Source organism: Mustela lutreola, chromosome 15 (genome assembly GCF_030435805.1).
Source record: "Mustela lutreola isolate mMusLut2 chromosome 15, mMusLut2.pri, whole genome shotgun sequence".
Taxonomy (NCBI): domain Eukaryota; kingdom Metazoa; phylum Chordata; class Mammalia; order Carnivora; family Mustelidae; genus Mustela; species Mustela lutreola.
The window spans coordinates 51,235,503-51,256,430 of NC_081304.1; the positions used below are offsets into that span (position 1 = coordinate 51,235,503).

At 42.8% G+C, this 20,928-nt stretch overlaps 1 protein-coding gene across 3 annotated transcripts in view; it reads left to right on the top strand.

The window, feature by feature from the left end:
• Positions 1-13,709: 13,709 nt before the first annotated feature.
• Positions 13,710-20,928, top strand: part of SPECC1 (sperm antigen with calponin homology and coiled-coil domains 1) — a 280,001-nt gene continuing 272,782 nt past the window's right edge. For 2 of the 3 annotated variants that reach the window (XR_009347798.1, XM_059147401.1), the window contains exon 1: positions 13,710-13,798. The gene's annotated coding sequence lies outside the window, so the exon portion shown is untranslated. The remainder of the gene's footprint in view (positions 13,799-20,928) is intronic. The other variant, XM_059147399.1, reaches the window with a different exon arrangement.

The window sequence follows — 20,928 nt, forward strand, 5'->3', positions numbered from 1 at the left end:
GGCTTTAACCCACTGAGCCACCCAGGTGCCCCCATGATCTCATTTAAACCTCACTCCAGCCCTTTGAGTTTAAAGCCATCATACTCATTTTGCATCTGGGGAAACTGAGATCCAAAGTCACACTCCTAGTAAATGATACAGCCTGTGTACTAACGGGATCTGCCCACAGCCCGCCACTATCCAAGTGGAGTGGTCTTTCAGAGTTGTACCAGCGATCAAGGAAGATTTGACCTGGCCTGACGCTCTGCTCTGAATTCCCCCCTACTTCCTCACACTATAAGTGTCTCTCTGTGAGCCAATGTCTCACTGGGAAGTGAAACAAGCAGTTCAGGGATAGTTTGGAAATAGATGCATTTTGAACCTGTCTTTGAATTGTATTTGAAATTGAATTTGAATTCTGAGGTTTTAGTTAATTCCATATAAAAAAGAGGTTCTTAACGGGGCACTAAACTTGTGTATGATCTTCAGCAGTCCCAGGATCCCTGGAAATATGTTGGATTGGTGCCTTTGTCCACGAGCATGTCCACCGTTTTATCATATCTTCAAATGGGTCCATGACCCAAAGTGTTATTAATCATATAAAACATCTAAAAGTTCATGTGTGGGCACCTGGGTGGTCTAGTTGGTTGGGTGTCTGACATTTGGTTTCCGCTCAGGTCATGATCACGGGGTTGTGGGACCCCCCCACCCCCAACCATGGTCTCTGTGCTCAGCCTGGAGTCTGCTTCTCTCCTCCCTCTCCCTCTGCTCCCCCACACCCTGCACACAAGTGCTCTCTCTTCTAAATAAATAAATAAATCTTTTAAAAAAATTATTAATTTTAAATTAATAATTAATTAAATTAAAAATTAATAATTTTTAAAAAGATTTTGTTTATTTATTTGACAGAGAGAGATACAGCGAGAGAGGGAACACAAGCAAGGGGAAAGGGAGAGGGAGAAGTAGGCTTCCTGCTGAGCAGGGAGCCTGATGTGGGGCTGGATCCCAGGACCCTGGGATCATGACCTGAGTGGGAGGCCGACACTTAACCGATTGAGCCACCCAGGGTCACCCTAAAAATTAAAGTTCTTGTTCAAAATTCCAAATAGTTCTTCGAGAAAAATTCTTTGCTGTCTTTATGCAGTTGAAAGCAGTCTCCAGCTGGGGGCTCCAAATTTCGGCGCACATACTGTTCAGTAACAGACAAATCCTCTAGATGGCAGCAAAACCCTCGATAGAAACATAACTCCCTTCTGTCTGCATTTTCTGGCCACATTTTTTCATACAGAGCCATGAACCCAGACCCAGAGCTCCTTCCAGATCTTTCAGTGATTTACCTCAGCATGAGCTAATACGGTAGGGTGCTTACTGCTGTGATTGTCGGTTCCAGAGTTTAACTGCTGGACCAATTTCAGTCAGGGCTCAGGTAGTACAGATTTCCCCGCCAATAAACTAGAAGAATGCGGACTATGCTTTCAACATTGTTGAATTCTCAGTCCCTGGAGCAGAGTTGGTTGAACAAATGAATGAGTGGATTACCACGAGGAACGCACAACATTAGGCATCACTTGGGTTAGTGAGTTAACTCATTAGTTTGAAGCTTCAATTCAAACGGTCATATAAGTCGAAACCCCAGTGTACCAGCTAACAGTCTTTTTTTTTTTTTTTTTTTTAAGATTTTATTTATTTATTTACTTGAGAGAAAGAGAGAGAGGGCGTGAGAGCACACACATGTGTGTGAGCATGAGCAGGAGAAGCAGCCTCCCTGTTGGGCAGGGAGTCCAATGCAGGGCTCAAACCCAGAACCCTGGGATCATGACCTGAGCTGAAGGCAGATGCTTAACTGACTGAGCCACCCAGGTGTCCCCCCATTCCAATGTTCTTGATTGCAAGCAACTGAAATCCACTCTAGCTGTCTTAAACGAAAAAGGAGTTTGGGGGACAATATGGAAGTAGATTCTAGAATCACGAGGAAGCATTCAAACGTTGGGTTGTTCCCTTACTGTGCATCTTGTGTTTCAGCCTCGTGGGTGGAGCCTTTAACAGAGCCCAAGTCATTCATACTCCGGGGCACCCCAAGACTGAAGAGAGGAGGAGGGTGGGCTGGATGCCAGTTCCCTGAGGGCGAGGTAGTGTCTACGTCCTCCAAACCCCACAAAGCCCGTGTCCCCCAGCCCGCTGGGTGGGCTTTACCAGAAAATGTCAGGGGTCTTCTCTAGCCTCAGTCTCATCACCAGGTTTTTGTTACCATTCATCTCATCTTCTTGACTTTTTGAGATAGTTGCAAAGACTGCAGACATTCTCGTCTCGACTTTATTTTTACACAAGGTATATTTTTAAACAAGGGTATATGTTTTATAGATTCATACACATTGCATGTATAAATATATTTCTATTTTTTATATTTTTATAATTTTATATAAAATTTATACATATTTATATGAAACATATTATTTAAATTTCCATTTTAGTTTCAGGCAGTTAACATTGTGTTCTATTAGTTTCAGGGGTGCAGCAGAGTGACTCAACAATTCCATACCTGGTCCTCTGCTCATCATGACAAGTGTCCTCCTTCCTCCCCATAATCTATTTCACCCATTCCCCCACTCCCCTCCCTTCCCCTCTGCTAACCATCAAGTTGTTCCTTCTAATTAAGAGTCTGTGTCTTGATTTCTCTTTCTCTCTCTCTCTGTTTTCCCCCTTTGCTCATTTGTTTTATTTCTGAAGTTCCATATATGAGTATGGAACAAATACATATGAGACAAATACATGGTATTTGTCTCTCTCTGACTGACTTATTTTGCTTAGTATTATACTCTCTAGCTCCATCCATGTCTTTGCAAACGGCAAGAGTCTGTTCTTTTTTTTTTTTTTTTTTTTTTTAAATTTATTTATTTGGGGCGCCTGGGTGGCTCAGTGGGTTAAAGCCTCTGCCTTCGGCTCAGGTCATGATCTCAGGGTCCTGGGATCGAGCCCCGCATTGGGCTCTCTATTCAGCGGGGAGCCTACTTCCTACTCTCTCTTTGCTTGCCTCTCTGCCTATTGGTGATTTCTGTCTGTCAAATAAATAAATAAAATCTTTTAAAAAAAATTTATTTATTTGACAGAGATCACAAATAGGCAGAGAGGCAGGTAGAGAGAGAGAGGAAGAGAAGCAGGCCTCCCGTTGAGCAGAGAGCCCGATGCGGATCATGACCTGAGCTGAAGGCAGAGGCTTTAACCCACTGAGCCACCCAGGCACCCCAAGAGTCTGTTCTTTTTTATGGCTGAATAATATTCCATTGTGTATATATACACCACATCTCCTTTATCTATTCATCTGTCAATGGACACTTGGGCTGCTTCCATATCTTGGGCTTCTGCAGAGCAAAGGAAATAATAAAACTAAAACGCAATCTACAGAATAGGAGAAGATATTTGCAAATGGCCTACCTGATAAAGGGTTAGTATCCAAAATATGTAAAGAACTTACACAGCTCAACACCCAAAAAACCCAAATAATCCCATTAAAAAATGGGTGAGGGCATGAACAGACATATCTCCAAAGACATCCAGGTGGCCAACAGACACATAAAAAGATGCACAACATCACTCATCATCAGAGTCATGCAAACCCAAACTGCAATGAGATAACATCTCCCACATGTCTGAATGGCTAAAATCAACAACATAAGAAGTCAGTATTGGTGAGGATATGGAGAAAAAGGAACCATCTTGCACTGTCATTGGGAAGGCAAACTGGTGTGGCCACTGTAGAAAACAGTGTGGAGGTTCCTCAAAAAGTTAAAAATAGAACTACCCTACCATCTAGCAATTGCACTGCTGGACATTTATGCAAAGAATACGAGAACACATATTCAAAGGGATGCACCCCTATGTTTATAGCAGCATTATCTACAATAGCCAGGATATGGAAGTAGTCCAAGTGTCTATCAATGGTCCTGCCTTTTGATGGGAATACTTCTAATATTTCACGATAGAGTGTTATGTTTACCAGAAGCTTCTGGTAGTTAGATCTTTTCCCTGGGTTAGAAATTTTCCTTGTATTCCTAGCTTACTGAGATTTTTTTGAAAACAGGTATCAGGGGAACCTGTGTGGCTCAGTCCTTAACCATCTGCCTTGGGCTCAGGTCATGATCCCAGGGTACTGGGATCGAGCCCTGCATTGGGCTCCCTGCTCTGCGGGAAGCCTGCGTCTCCCTCTCTCACTCCCTTTGCTTGTGTTCCTTCTCTCACGGTCTCTCTCTCTCTCTCTGTCAAATAAATAAATAAAATCTTAAAAAAAAAAAAAAAGAAAAGAAACCAGATATCAGTGTTGAATTTTATCAAGTGATTCATTTAACATGTTGCTACAGAGAAGGGCACTAACACATTTTCTAATGTCAGATCAGTCTTGCACTTGTGAGATTAATTTGTTCAACACTTCATTTATTTGACAAATATTTATTGTGTGCTGACTATGACAAGCAGTGTTCCCAGTGCTGGGGACGAACAGAATGAACAGAACAGCAAAGAATAAAAGAGAAATAGTACCTTCCTACAGGGAGCATACATTCTAGCATACATTCTAGCATACATTCAGAGAATGTAAAATGTAAAATGTAAAGTATGTCAGAGCCTGATAGATGCTGTCAACCAACGTTGTTCGATAGATAACTCTCACGTTGAAATTTATTTCTAGACAGTTTGTGATTTTGGTCTTTATTTCCTCTTTCTTTCCTGACGTGAGGAATTCATAACATCACATTGTGTGACTATGTAATTTTATTGGATTGTGTCAGTGCAATGGTTGATCTGGGGAATTTTTTGAGATTTTCTTCTTCTTGACCTAACATTTACGAATGGAATATTCTCCAAGGTAGAAATCACACAGATTTCTGTTTAATGGGGCATCCCGTAACTAAAGCAAAGAAAGAAAGAACAAAAATTAAATATAAGATCAGACTCAAAGACATTGAACGTAGGTATTCCCATGGATAGCAGGAGGGTCAGAAATCCCAAGCAGGGCCCTGGTCTGCAGCCATTAACTGGCTTGCTGGACCCGGGTCTGGAACAAGGCAGAAAAGGTCCGGAGGAGCTCAATTCTGCCGGTATCAGGAACTAAAGCTGCCTCATGAGAGATGGGGCTGGACAACCTGAGGTGGGATTCCTGGCTCTGGAAAGAGTAGGGAGAGCTGCCAGTCTCCTCCCAGGGTTACAATTTATACGCAGCAGCCCTGGCGGGGAGGTGACAGGACACAGGAACCCATGGAAGCCAGCCTCTGGTTTAGAGACTGGACCTGCAGTATCTTCAAGATGCCGCAGGGTAGGGCCCCTGAGCTGCCCCCACTTAATGCGGGTCCAGAATGAGGATGGGTGAGTGGGGGTTTCCTGAAAGTCCGTGGAGGGAACTCTTTAACACTGCTGGACAGATAGGGAACCAGGAGGTCCTGCTGAAATAAATTTGCAAACAGAAACTCCAAAGTCCACCATCAAATGGTAAGGACCCCACAGGCAAGGTGACCACACCTCCCGCTTTCCCAGAGATAATCTCCATTTACGAAGGGAGTCACAGCGTCACTGTGATGTCACCGTCTCTCGCTCCCAGTGTCCTGGTTTGGCTGATCGCTGATCATCCTAACAGACGGGGGAGTTGAATATGCAGAGTCCGTCCTAGGAACGATGAGAATAGGGTGCTTATTCACCTGCAGAGTTTACCCTAGAATTAGGATACATGAAAATAATATATTAGAACAAACATTTAAAGATTTAAGAAAAATGAGGTGCCTGGCTGGCTCAGTTGGTGGAGCGTGTGACTCTTGATCTTGGGGTGCTGAGTTCGAGCCCCATGTTGGGTGTTGAGACGGCTTAAAAAAGGGGGGGGGCTTAAGAAAACTGACCAGATCAAAAAGGCACGTGGAGTCAGTACAGCCAAGCCATTGTGTCCTAGGAACTGTGAGCCCAGAATGATAATTCGAAAATGTGTAACAGTGAAGTTTATGGATTTCATAAACAAAGAAATAATTTTTGAGGCGATGAGGCAATTACATCACTTCTAAGAAACAAGAAAATCAGGCTGGTTTCAGACATCATCATGACGGAGAAGGTAAGGAAGCATAACCTACGCATTTCTCAAGAAATAAAGTACTGCCCAGGAATTTTGCACTCAGCCCCCAACTCTTTTCAGGATAAAGGCAATAAACATTGATTGTGAAAAATTCAGTGAATATCATTTCCATACATTGTTCTTGAAGAAACTGTGGAAGCCAAGATTTTCATAAAATGGGATCATGAGATGAGATTACCACAGAATGAGGGAGTTGGGGGGTGCCTGGGTGGCTTAGTCGGTTGAGTGTCTGCATTCGGCTCAGGTCCTGATCCCAGGGTTCTGAGATCGAATCCTGCATCCGGCTCCCTGCTCCGCGGGAAGTCGGCTTCTCCCTCTCCCACTCCCCCTGCCTGTGTTCCTTCTCTTGCTGCGTCTCTCTCTGTCAAATAAATACATAAAATCTTAAAAGAAAAAAAAAAGGAAAGTTAAGGAAGGGGTGTTTAAAGTACACTGATTTCCTCCCATTTTTTATAGCCAGGGATAGAAATATCTCACTTATTTATTTATTTATTTGACAGAGAGAGAGAGAGAGAGCGCTCACATGAGCTGGGGGAGCAGCAGGAAGAGGGAGAGGGAGAAACAGACTCCCCTGCTGAGCGGAGAGACCAAAGCTGTGGGCACGATCTGAGCCAAAGGCAGAAGCTTAACCGACTGAGCCATCCGGACACTCCCAAAATATCTTATTTAAAGCTGATTTTTTAAAAAACCAAGTAATAGAAGTATGTGTAAACATATTTAAGAAAAAAGTGAGCACTAAAGAAAGATAAAATGGTTTGATATTGGGTATGGAGGAAGCGGAATAATGAAAAAAGAGATATACTGTGTTGTTGTTGTTGGGGAAGGAATAGCAGAAAAAGACTGAAGGAGTAGAGGACCGAGGGTATTATTTACAGTCATGGTAATGAAGGCAACCACTCAAACACAACACTAACCTTCCACATGATTCGGAGAAACACATCTAAAACAGCAAAAGCAAACACAAAGCACATAATAAAAAGGTGAAGATGAACTTGAAAGTCTAGGAAAACACATAAAATAATGTAACCATCACGCGGGCTAAACCCAATGATTCCAAGAAAGAAGGCTTTCAGATTAAATCACAAAATAAAACCTGGTGTTCTTTTCTTCCTTCCTTCCTGGCTTCTCTCTCTCTCTTTCTTTTTTTGGTGGTCAGCAAAGCAATGTTTATTGAGCGAGAGAACAAAGCTCCCGAAGCAGGAGGGGACCCAAGAGGGTTGCCCTTGGTGTTATATTCAAGGAATTTGCCTAAAACAAAGGCTTCAGAAAAGCTAAAATTGAAAGGCCAAGCTGTATAGGGCTAATGTAAACAAAATTTATCAGGCTCCTCATAATATCAGACAAGGTTGCATTCAAGGGCAAAGGTCAAAAACATGAAGGGAGACAAAGGTTATTTTATAATTAAAAGGGGCAATTCACAAGAATATAAAGATATTTGTGCACAGATAACATAGCATCATCATTTATAAAGCTGGACTCCAGAGAAATAAGGAGAAATAAAACACAATAGTAGTAAAGGTTTTAATTTACTTCTCTCTGATTACATTGATGAGGAGCAGAAGACTGGCTGAAGACAAAGCAGAAGTTAACACCTGCAACCTTCCCCAGGCCCCACTCCTGGGTGGGACAAGTGTGACATTCTTCCAGGACGCACCTGGCTATCTTTTTTTTTTTTTAAGATTTTATTTATTTGACAGAGACACAGCGAGAGAGGGAACACAAGCAGGGAGACTACGAGAGGGAAAGCAGGCTTCATGCTGAGTAGAGTAGGGAGCCCAATGGGGGGCTCGATCCCAGCAACCTGGGATCGTGACCGGAGCTGAAAGCAGATGCCCAATGGCTGAGGCACCCAGGTGCCCGCTCCCAACTGTCTTAAAGTTAATGCCTCATTACAGGGAAAACCCACCTTTATTTGACGATGGCAAGGCCTCCAGTATCCCGTAGGTCCTTTTTAGCATATGAAAGTTCTTTTGAAACCTCCTTTTTTCCTTATTTCCCTCAATCCCATAGTCTATAAAATCAGCTACCCTTAACAATCCCACTACAGCAGCTCTTTCCACCTGATGAGGGAGCATGAGACTGGCTGAGGACAAAGCAAAAGCTGGCGCCTTGTACCCCTGCCACCTCCATCCGCTCCCCCTCAGTCCTATGTGTAGCATCCCTCAAGCAGCCCTGACTGCCATGAACAATAAACAAATAGTTAACTTGCAGAGCTCACAATCCTGCTAGACAGGGAGTCTCCCTTGGCTTGCAAATGTCCTAAATCTCGCTAGCAAAGACCACTGATAGCAGGATTGTGACATCCCACCAAAAAGTCTCCCAACTATCTTAATGTTAATGGCTGGTCTGAAGACAACATTGATCAAACAGCAAGGGCAAGGCCTCCGGTAGGCCTCCGATATCCAGGTACCTTGTAGGCCCTCTTTAGCATATGAAAACTCCCGTTGAAACCTCCCTTCTCCTCACCTTCCCCCAACCGCAAGGTATGTAACATGCCTCACAACCCGGGGCAGCAGCTCTTCCTGCCCCCCTGTTTTAATAAACCACCATTTTGCACCAAAGATGTTTCAAGAATTCTTTCTTGGTCATCGGCTCCGGACCTCAGCCCACCGAACCTCACCTAGGTTCTAGAACTTCATCACACCCAAGGTTCTGTCCCCATGCTTTAATAAAAAGCGACTTTTGCACCAAAGACGTCTCAAGAATTCCTTCTTGGTCATTGGCTCTGGACCTAATCTCACCGATATCCCAAAACCACATCAATATCAGATCAAACTATGTGTAAGGATATGGAAGACCTACACGACTTAAGTTAATCTCGTTACTACTGTCAAAATCTGTATGCGAAAAACAGGGAATATGCATTCCTCTCAGGGCCCTTAAAACAGTCGCAAAAATCTACCCTCATTTAGACCACAAGGAAAACTCGGGTATTTCAAAGATACAAAGTAGTACATCAACACTATCTCCAATTTCTGATCATAAGGAGTTAAAACTGAACATTAATGCCCGAATCAGAAACTAAAGGCTGGAAGCTTTAAAAATCTGCCACTCTCTCTTGAAATCCAAAAACTCTATCAAGGCAGGTCAAACACCAAAATTTTAGCATCTCCACAAAATAGCAACAGATACATCAGAAGTTTTGAGATATATTGCAAATAGTACCTATTTATATTTGAAGCCTTCCTTTCATCCTTAATACTTATATTTACAGGTAAAAACTGAAAAACTAAGTACCCAACTCAAGAAAAAATACCTGTCAAAGTAAGCAATAAAAGGGGAGCCTGGGTGGCTCAGTTGTTAATTGTCATGGCTCAGGTCATTATCCTGTTGGGTCTCCCAAAAATTGGTACCCCAATAATGGGTCCGTGATTAAAGGAGCGAAGACTGATACAAAGCAAAGGTCAAGCAAAGCTTTATTTAGTGCCAAACATCAGGAATCAGACCTACCATCAAACAGAGCGGTCGGGGACGCCCCTTACAGAGAGGACAACCACTCCCAGCTTTCCAGACTAACTTTTATAGAGCAAAGGCCATGTAGTTGGGCCTGGCCACGCACAGATGGCCAATGAGATTGTAACACACACACAGGAAACTCCACAGTAATGCTAGGTGACCAATTGAATTACAGTTTACCCTAGTAGACATTTGAACCAGCCTATCACCTAGTTCAGAATTGGCACCCAAATGTGCCCAAAGGGCGGGGCCCATACTCCTTGGTTGCTAGGAGACCGTAGGCGCCCCCACTGATTGAATGCCTCCACAGGTCCTGACCCACCCTTGTATTTGGACTTTGTTACCTGGGGACTGGTTTCTCGGACTTGCTTTTAAGTTCCTTCCCTGGCGAGGGGAGCAATTTAAGTTTTACAACAAAATTGCATTTCAACCAGGGTGGGGCCGCTCTGGCTGAATAGGCCCTTACAATCCCAGCATCCTGGGGTTGGAGACTGCTTCTCCCTCTCCCACTCCCCCAGCTTGTGTTCCCTCTCTCTCTGTCAAATAAATAAATAGGGTGGCTCAGAATGGGTAAGCCTCTTCTTTCGGCTCAGATCATGATCTCAGGGTCCTGGGATCAAGCCCTAAATCAGGCTCTCTGCTCAGCTCTCTCTCTCTCTCTCTCTCTGTCAAATAAATAAATAAATAAATAAATAAATAAAATCTTTACCAAAGAAAGCAGAGAAAAAGAAAGTAATAAAGATAAAGAGAGATGAATGAATTAGGAAACAGGAACAAAAAGGGTAGAATGAAAAAAAATGTATCTACAAGCTGAAATGAAAAATATAGTTTGAAATGGTAACATAATCAAGTAAACATATGCAAAACAAGAAATTATGGGGAAATGAACAGGTTCAGCAAAAGACTGTTTCGCTCCACTTAATGCAAATACACTTGAAAACCTGGATGAATTGGATAATTGGTTGTCAGGAGAATATGATTTTTCAAAATTGACTCTAAAAGAGAGCTAAAAATCTAAATTGTGACATTACCGCAGAGGAAATAAAGAAGATTCTCAAAGGCTCACTCTCCCCACCGAAAGCATTAGGCCCCGAAATGTTCAACCGGACAACGATCAAACCTCAAAGAATAGAACATTTTGAAACTACTTGAACTGTTCCAGGATAAAAACAAAGAACAAATACTTTGAACATTTTTTTTAATGATGTGAGCTAACATTAGTTCTGAAAACCAACATCATTAGATATTCGAGAAGGAAATGATAGCTCACGCTCACTTTTTTGAATATCAGTGTAGAAATCCTAAGTGAAGTCTAAGCGAACAGAATCAGCTACGTACTAAAGTAAATAAATAAATAAATAAATAAAGGACACGTAAGCTTATTCCCAAAATAATTTAAAAATTTTATTATTAGCAGGGAGCGGCAGGGTGCCTGGGGAGCTCAGTCGGTCAAATGTATGACTCTTCCTCTCAGGTCATGATCTCAGGGTTTTAAGATGGAGCCCTGCTTGGGTCTCCATGTTCAACGCAGAGTCTGCTTGAGATTCTCTCTCTCCCTCTCCCTCTGCCCCTCCCCCAGCTCGCCTGCCTCTCTCTTTCTCTCTCTCTCTCTCTCTCAAATAAATAAATAAATAAATACATTAAAATTTTGTATTAGAAACTTATCATAACTAAGACTTACTATTTCCATATTAGGAAACTGTTGTCACAGGTCTCTTTAAGAATACAGTGGGCCAGGGATGGATGTCTTCTCAGCCCCCACCCTGTACAGTGAGGCAAACTGTCTGATCTTGAGGCTCAGTCTTCATGTTTCATTCCTGTTTTCATCAGTCAACCTCCAAAATATAGACGCTATCCCACCTGTCTACCCCACCATGCCCGGCTCCCCTCAGTGCTGCCTCGTCCTCTTGGGAACCTACAATCCAAGCCGTTCCCATACTAATCTAGAATCGTCTGGAATTTCTGCCCCACATCCTGTACATTCTGCTGTGTCCTCAGACACTGTGTCTCCAGCTTTGTCTTCACTGAAACGCAACTCCTGGGAACCCCCCCCCCCCCAGCCTGTTGCTAAGACCCTGCTCCCTGCAAGCTTGTCCAAAGTCCCGTTTCTTTAAGATTTCGATCACATGACCTTACCACCCTCTCCCCTTGCTGGAATCTTTCCACTTATTCACTTAAGAGGTCACTCGTAGCGACCCAAATAGGTGTCCTGCAATTCGTATGGATATTTCCACATCCGCGTGCGTGACTTTAGCTCCTCTGTTCACCCCACTGCTTCCGCTGGGGATGCCTTGCTCACTGCATGAAGTACCATGGATGCTCCGTGGTCCTGCCTCCACGCCACCTTAGCAATCCAGCCTCACATTACTCCAATAAGAGAAATAAATCTCTGACCCCCATCAAAACTCCTGGTCTGTTGAACCCACTACTTCTTCCCAACTATTCAGTGATCTCCTTCCTCTACTTCTCTTATTACTCCGCTTAGATCTCATGATTCAGCAGTTCACACACATACATACATACACACACACGCACGCACGCATGCACACACACACACCCCTATCTGTCCTCATAGACAGCTTCCTCTCTTCCTTTCCGGAGAAAACTTTGATTTTTCTTTTCTCCCTTTCTTCCCATCTCTTCCAGCAGAAGGCGCTACTGTCCAAGCTAGAGTTTCTCAACTTCAGCGCTATGGACATTTGAGGCTGGAACATTCTTTGCTGTGGGAGACTGTCCTGTGCATTGCAAAATATTTATCAGCCTCCCCAGCCTCTACGTATTAGATGCTCTTACCACCCGTAGTCATGACAACCAAAAATGTCCACAGACATCACCATAGTTTCCTGGGTCAGGGTGCGGGGCATGAATCCCCCCCGGCTGAGAACCACTAGTCTAGACTCATCTCTCTAACTTATGCTTGGGACTCTACCTCCCTCCTCACATATATACAATCTTTTCAGGAATCCTAGTGTAGGAAATACTTTTTCCTCTCCTGTAGAGTCAGAAGCTCTTTCAACAGGATTCTTTTTTAAAAAAAGGATAGTATTTATTTATTTGACAGAGAGAGACACGAGAGAGGAAACACAAGCAGGGGGAGTGGGAGAGGGAGAAGCAGACTCCCCACGCAGGGGGGAGCCCCATGCAGGGCTCTATCACGACCCCAACCCAAGGCAGCCGCTTAACTGACTGAGCCACTCAGGCGCCCCTGTCAACAGGATTCTTTTCAGAAATACTTAAACATCTAAAAAAAAAAAAAAAATCCTCAGCACATTTCCATCTCCAACCACGAGTACTCTCCCTCCCCTCCCCACCACATCTTGCGGAGTTGGCTACTCTTCCTGCCTCCATTTTTCCCTCATTTGATCCTCTCTCCTTCAAATATGATTCAGGTTCCTGGCATTTCACCCCTGGAGCTTTCACTACAGTTTTAAGTGACTTCCGTGTATATAAACGCAGCGGACAGTTTTCAGCCTGTGGTCATAGGCACAATGGAGGAGAACCAGATTGAGGGAAGTAAAGATCATGAATTTGGTCTTGACGCTGTTGGATTTCCGGTGTCTCAGAGGATCCAGAGAAGATGTTGGCTGGACACTGAGACAGTGAGGCCTGGAGCCACGAGAGAGACCGAGGCCAGGACATAAACCGCGTGGGTGTCGTGCAGTGTACCTAGGGACTTAAGGGTATGTGTGTATGAGTCCGGTAACTAATGCCTTAGGTGTAATGTTAAGTACCTTGACTAGAGGCGGTGGTGTGTAGAGCAATGAGAATCACTTGAAGGTTTGCAAAATGCAGATTCCTGGGCCCCACCCCCAGTTTTCAATACAATTAAAATGGAATAGCTTCCCTGTGATGGACAATTTGCATTTCTATCAAGTTCCCAAAAGATTGATGCTTAAGCTGTTGGTCCAGGTGCCATACTTTGCAAATTACTGATTTAGAGTGAGCAGAGGAGGCCTGGGGCTCGACCGGGCGCTCCAGCATTTATCAGTCAGAAGCAGAGATGAGCCCAAGAGAGACAGAAGAAGGACCGGGGAAGAAGGGACCACCACGGGTTTTTCGATGGGGGGCGGTACAGGGCGAAGATGCCCCAGGACTACAACTCCCAGGATGCCCCGCGCAGGCTCGCGCCCGCCCCCTGGAGGCGGCTCCCGGAGGCGCGGGTAGGATCCCAGGGACCTTTCGCGGAGCATCCGTGAGCGCTGGGAGCCGCGGCGTCTGCGGGCTGCGGCGGCGGCGGGGCTGGAACGAGCGGGGCGGGTGAGTAAGAGCGGCGCTGGTCGCCGCTTCTTTGCGCCTCAGCTGCGTCGTCTTCCCGGGTCGAGCCGGCAAGCGCTGGGGTCCGAGGGTCCGGGAGCGGGGGCGCAGGACGGCCCGTCTGAGAGGGACAGCTGCCGCTGTCGCCCCGGTGGCCCCGGTCCCCCTCCGCCCGGCGGTTGCCGCCCCCAGCCCGGGACGGACGTCCTACCCCGTCCTGCCCACCCAGCCCGGGAGCTGCGGGATTGGTGCCGCAGGTGGCAGCGACAGGGGGCCGCCCCCCTCCCCTCCGGGCCCCGGGGGCTTGGCGCAGAAGCCCCGGACGGAGGGCCAGGTGATTCCCGAGGACTGCGGCCCTGAGAGGCGACCCTAACCCTCGCCGCGGTGGGACAGGTGCGTGGACACGCTCGACTGGGGCCCCCGGGGCCCCCGGAGCCTCCTGCACCCTCCCTGGTGCTGTCCTGAGGATGCTGTGTGTGTCGGGGACCGAGTAACCCTTGGCCGTCCTCCGCGTCCACAGAGCTCTGGCCCCCCCTTGTTGGCCTGGGGTGACCGGGGAAGGCTCTGGCCCCGCGTCTCCCGGGTCAGCTGGCGGTACCACTGCGCAGTGTACCTGGATGCTCAGGGGTGGCGGGTGATGCGGAGCCTGCCAGGAGTGCAACAGGAACAACCTCTTTACCAAATATCTTTGAAAGAAAATTAATTTTATGTCATTTTTTTTTTAAAAGCAAGCTTGACCCCGAATATCTTATGTTTATTTTGTGGGCGCTGCCTTTGCCAGCACGCAAGTTTATATAATAAGCAGTATAAGGTTTGAAAAAAAAAAAATTCCTCTGAAGGTGCTCTTCCTTGCCCTCTATCGGAAGAATTATGTTGGACTGGTTGACATGCTTATCCATTAGTAACTGCGGTAGCTGGCGCCAGGAGATAGAGTGTTTTTGAGTCGAGTCACAACCCAACCCTTCAGGACCAGTTTTGGTTTGAGAAGGTTTTTGCTATCCAGTTTCAGACTCGATGGTATTTCACCGTTTGAGATAGGAGAGGAGAGAAGGAGCAGAAGTTTGTCAACCCTAATTTTTTACACTACAGAAAATAGCTTTGCATGAGTAATTCTCAAAGCAAGCACATTTAATTTGGTACTAAGACTAGATCCGAAGCTGAGCCTCCAGACCAAAAACCCTATCAGTTTTAAGAGTTTTTCAGTTGGTTTGTTTGGCTGTTCTAGGTAAATAATTTCATCATCTGTTAAGAAGCAGCAGCTGTCTCTTGCGAATGTTTGAACTTTTTCTTTCTTTTTTTTCCATTGACCATCCTCTCTACAGTTTTGACTATTTTGGGCTTGATTTTAGGGGAATGCTCCTGTGGGAGCTTCACTAAATATATTTTTATCCTATTAAGTAAGTTTTCATTTGCCTCTGATTACTAAGAGTTTAAAAAGTTAGGGGTGAATGTTGATTTTTTTTTCCCCAAGTTCTTTTGTATAGTGTATATTGATATGCCCATGTAGATTTCTTCTTAAAATTGATAACATAGGTTTTCTCTCTGCCTGCCTCTCTGCCTACTTGTGATCTCTGTCAAATAAATTAAAAAAAATTCTTAAAAAAATAAAAATTGATAACATAAGTGATGCTGCTGCTAGATTTTCTGTGTCTAAAATCCTGGGTTAATTTTATTAATTTATTTATTTATTTATAAATATTTTAAATATTTTATTTATTTATTTGGCACAGAGAGAGAGATCACAAGTAGGCAGAGAGCCAGGCGGGGGGTGGGGAGGGGAAGCAGGCTCCCTACTGAGCAGAGAGCCTGATGTGGGACTTGATTCCAGGACCCTGAGACCATGACCTGAGCGGAAGGCAGAGGCTTAATCCACTGAGCCACCCAGGCGCCCCCATGTATTTATATTTATAAGTGAAATTGGTATATCCACCCCTCACCTGCTCCCTTTTTTGTATCTGAGCTCATAATTAGCGTTAGGCTGTCCTCACTGATTCTGGTGGGAAACTTTCCACCACATTTTATGCTCTGGAGCAGAAGAATTATCTGTTCCTTGAAGTTTGGCAGAATCTGACTGCAGGCTGCCTAGGCTATTGGTGATAATATTTTTTAAGAAGTTGGTATCAGTACTTCACTATCTTTTCTATTTTTTCCATGATATTGATTCTTCTCAGGTTTTCTCTTTCTTCAAAGTCAATCTAATACTTTACATCTTCCCAGGAAATCATTAACGCTATTGAAATTTAATATGTGTTGGGGCGCCTGGGTGGCTCAGTGGGTTAGAGCCTCTGCCTTCAGCTTGGGTCATGGTCCTGGGGTCCTAGGATCGAGTCCTGCATCGGGCTCTCTGCTCCTCGGGTAGCCTGCTTTCTCCTCTCTCTGTGTGCCTCTCTGCCTACTTGTGATCTCTGCCTGTCAGATAAATAAATAAAATCTTAAAAAAAAAAAAAGAAAGAAATTTAATATGTGTTAGCATAATGTTGTTTATAGTCTTCTGTTGTAAGGAAATAGCTCTTCTACATCTATGGTATGTTGTCTGTCTTGTTCACAGTTTTGTGTGCGTGCCTTTTCTCCTTTTTTTTTTTTTATTGGTTAGGCTTGATTGAGGCTTGCTTATTTTATTATCTTTTCAAAGCACCAGTTTCTGGCTTAACTGATTAATCTTGTTAATTTTAGGGGCGCCTGGGTGGCTCAGTCGGTTAAGCGTCTGCCTTCAGCTCAGGTCATGATCTCAAAGTCCTGGTATCGTGCTCCACATCATACTCCCAGCTCAGCCAGGAGTCTACTTCTCCTTCTCCCTCTGCCCCTCTTTCTGTTTGGGCTTGCTCTCTCGATCTCTCTCAAATAAATACATAAAATCCTTTTAAAAAATTCTGTTCATTTTATTTTTCTGTGTCATCCGCTTATGTTCTTAATTTTTCTTGCTACTTAATTTCAGTTTATGTCTGCAAGTTCTAGCCTTTTGAATTTGATGGCTTCCATCATTGGTGTAATCAGTCCTCCTGAACAAGGCAAGGACATGAATATTTTCATGCCATTTAATTCTGAGATCTGCTTTTGGTTTAACCCTTTAAATCAGACATTATTACTGATGTTACTATTATATTAATTTTCCAGGTCAATATTTATTAGACTTACCTACTTTTTACTTACTTTACCTACTTACCTGCTGTTTACCTACTTTCTTCACTCTTCATTCCTTTTTAGATCATGCTATTCCTCTTTGGATCATTTTCCTTTTCTGTGAAGTACACTCCTGCATTGATGATGCATTCTCTGTTTTCATAATATCTGAAAATACCTTTATTTTGCCTGCATCCTTGAATTTTGGCTTCATTGGGTTTCTCTAAGCCATTGATTTCAAAGGTGTTATTGTCGTTGTTTTTCTAGCAGTTTTTAAAGATGTTTTGTTTGGAAGGCTTTGGGATCTCCACATTGTTGAAAGAAAGATGGAGATTTTTTTTAAAAAGCAGAAATTAATTTGTAATCTAATGACCTGTCAGTTTTGTGACATTTCCCTGTGCAAAATTATAGATTTATCTCAAAATTATTAATTACAAATTATGTTCTCTGTCTCCATAGCTTATTTTTTCTCTGACTTGTTGATTCTGAGACTTGCATTAAAGATTTCCACTATGGGGGCACCTGGGTGGCTCAGTGGGTTAAAGCCTCTGCCTTTGGCTCAGGTCATGATCCCAGGGTCCTGGGCTTGAGCCCCGCATCAGGCTCTCTGCTTAGCAGGGAGCCTGCTTCCCTTCCTCTCTCTCTGCCTGCCTCTCTGTCTACTTGTAATCTCTGTCAAATAAATAAATAAAATCTTAAAAAAAAAAAAAAAGATTTCCACTATGATTCCCAGTGGGTTTCTTTGGTCCTATTTCTATTAGTTTTGTAATATGTATGTTTACAGGCCACCCATAAACACTGTTTATATATTTACATGTATTTTTGAAGCTATGCTTTTAGATACATTAAAGCTTTATGATTCTTACAAAATTTCTTGTACCTTTGGAGAATAGTCATCTATTTTATTTTTGCTTTTCATTCTGTTTTGTTGGATATAAATATTAATATTGCTACATCTGCTTTATTTTTTATCTGACTTATCTTTTCATATTCATTTATTTTCAATTTTCTGTGTTTTAGCTCTTACTCTTACAATTAGCTTATAGCTACATTTTGTTTTATTACTTAACATTTGTGTTTTTATTTATTCATTTATTTATTTATTTATTTTTATGTTTGTGTTTTTAAAAAATTATGGTAAAATACACATAATATAAAATTTACTTTAAAATTTATAAGTGTACAGTTCACTAGTATTAAGTATATTCATATTACTGTGCAACCAATCTCCGGAATTTTTTCATCTTGCAGAATTGAAACTCTATACCCATTAAACAACAACTATCCATTCCCTCCTCCCCATTTCCTCCTCCCCCAGCTCCTGGTAACCAGCCCTCTAATTTCTGTCTTTATGAATTTTCCTGTTCTAGGAAACTCATAAAGTACTTCATGTAGTTTTTGTCTTTTTGTGACTTGGTTATTCCGCTTAGCGTAATGTCCTCAGGTCACTTGGTGTCATAGCCTGTGTCCACATTTTCTTCTTTTTCAGGCTGAATAATACTCCATTGCATATATATACACCACATTTTGCTTATAATTTCATTTCTCAGTTGCTTCCATATTGTGAATAATGCTGCAATGAGTATGAATGTACAGATATGTCTTCAAGACCCCAATCTCCATACTTTTGGGCATATACCCAGAAGTGGAGTTGTGAGTCATATTGTAATTCTATATTCAACTTTTCAAGACACTGCCGAACTATTTCTCATAGCAACTGCACCATTTTATATTCCCAACCAACAGGGCACAAGGGTTCCAATGTCTCCACATTCGCTCCAACACTTGTTATTTTCTGGGAGTTTTTGACAGCATCTGTCATAATGGGTGTGAAATCTTTGCCTTTCAGTAAGCAGCTTTAACCCATTTATATTTATTTCAATTACTACAAAATATTTCAATTATTTTCAATTATTTCAATTACTTCTTATTTCTATTCAGAAGCTACTTCCTGCCATCTTATTTTATGTTTTCTATTTCTCCTGTTTATTCCTGCCAGCCACTGACACTTTCTTGCTTTTTGTTGGACTGACCAAGTTTTTCTTATTCTATGTTATTCCTCTCAAGACATGGAAATTACAGATATTATTTCTAGTCTGTGGTAGGTACCTTTAACTTTAGAGGCAATTTTTTTATGGAGGTACAACATTAATGTGTAAAGGTATACCCATGTTAACTGTATAACTCCATGAATTTTGACAGGCTGAATACACATATACTCAGCACTCCAAACAGGAAACCACCTTTCCAACACTCCAGAATTTGCCCTCATGTGGCCCACCACCAAGGATAACCACTAGATTGATTTCTAACACAGTAGATTCATTTTACCTATTTTTGTACTTTAGATCAATAGAATCATATAGTTGTACTCTTTTCTATCCAACTTCTTTCCATCAACATTATGGTTGTGTGGTTTGTCTCTCTTTCGGAGTGTAGCTGTGGTTTGTCCACTCTTGTTGCCCTATCTATTCCATTGGGGTGTATATCCACAATGTAGATACCCATTTTACATGATTGATGTTTAAGTTGTTTACAGCTTGGGGCTATCACAAATAGTGCTGCTATGAACATTCTAGTACATGTCTTTTGTGGAATCGATGTCTGCATTTCTGTCGAGTACATATCTAGGAGGGGAGTTGCTTGGTCATGGCATGAGCATGGGGTTTAAGTAAATATTGACAGTTTCCAACAGTGATTGTACTAACTTATGTACCTGAGAAGCATATGGTTCACATCCTTGTCATCTTTTGATAACTTCTTTCTTTTCCATTTTAGTCAGCCTGGTGGGTATCACATTATGGTTCAGATTTGTATTTTCCTGATCATAAATGAAATTTAGCTCTTTTGTTACCCTTAAATTTTCACACGAGTCTAAACATTTTTTTCCACTTGATGTTTAAAGATAATCTGTGTATATGAACTCTTTATGAGTAAAGCAAGAATGAACCTTAACGTGACTTTAATTTTGTCTCTTATTCAGATCAAATGGGGGCACCTGAGTGGCTCAGTGGGTTAAGCCTCTGCCTCCAGCTCCGGTCATGATCACAGGGTCCTGGGATCAAGCCCCACATCGGGCTCTCTGCTCAGCGGGGAGCCTGCTTCCTCCTCTCTCTCTGCCTGCCTCTCTGCCTACTTGTGATCTCTGTCGGTCAAATAAATAAATAAAATCTTTAGAAAAAAAAGATCGTATGGGATTTGGGGCTTTTGTATATTATGCATAAGCAGTTATATTTTACTGATTATTTGCTCATCAGTTATCAATTTGGCCAATTATTTGCTCACCACTGGTTCTTTTTTCCTTGTTTTTCTATTTTTTGAATTCCTTATTACTTAAATGAGTCCTTAAATGAGGAATTTTTTTCCCCTGAGATTTTGTGGGTGGTAAACTTTATGAGCCCTTGCATGTTTAAAATATTTTTTATTTTGCTTTTCTATCTGAGTATACTTGACTGCGGGTAAGATTCTATTCTCTGTATTTTGGGGCACCTGGGTGGCTTAGTCCGGTAAGCATCTGCCTTCAGCTCAGGTCATGATCCCAGAGTCCTGGCATTGAGCCCAGCATTTAGTCAGGCTCCCTGCTCAGTGGGGAGCCTGCTTCTCCTCAGTCTGCCCCTGCCCCCAACTCATGCTCACACGCTCTTTCTATGGTTCTCAAATAGATAAGTATCTAGTGTGGTTGATGAGAAGTTTCTGCAGTCTGATTTCTGTTTCTTTATAGTTAACCTGTTTATTCTCTCTGAAGCTTAACCATTTTTTTCTTTTTCTTTGGTGTTCAAAACTTCACTATTTGTCCAGGGGTTATTCTCTTCTGTTCTTCCTGCTCAGTGCTTGGTGGTTCCTTTCTTCCCAAAGATTAATGCACTTCTGTGGCACAGGAGAAATTTCTCTGAGCATTTCTTTACCTCCATTTCTTTATTTTCTTTTTCTGAAATTACTATTAAATAGGTACCAGAATTTCACAATTTGTCTGTCATGTTTCTGGATGTTCTTCTCAGATGATCTGCCTTCTT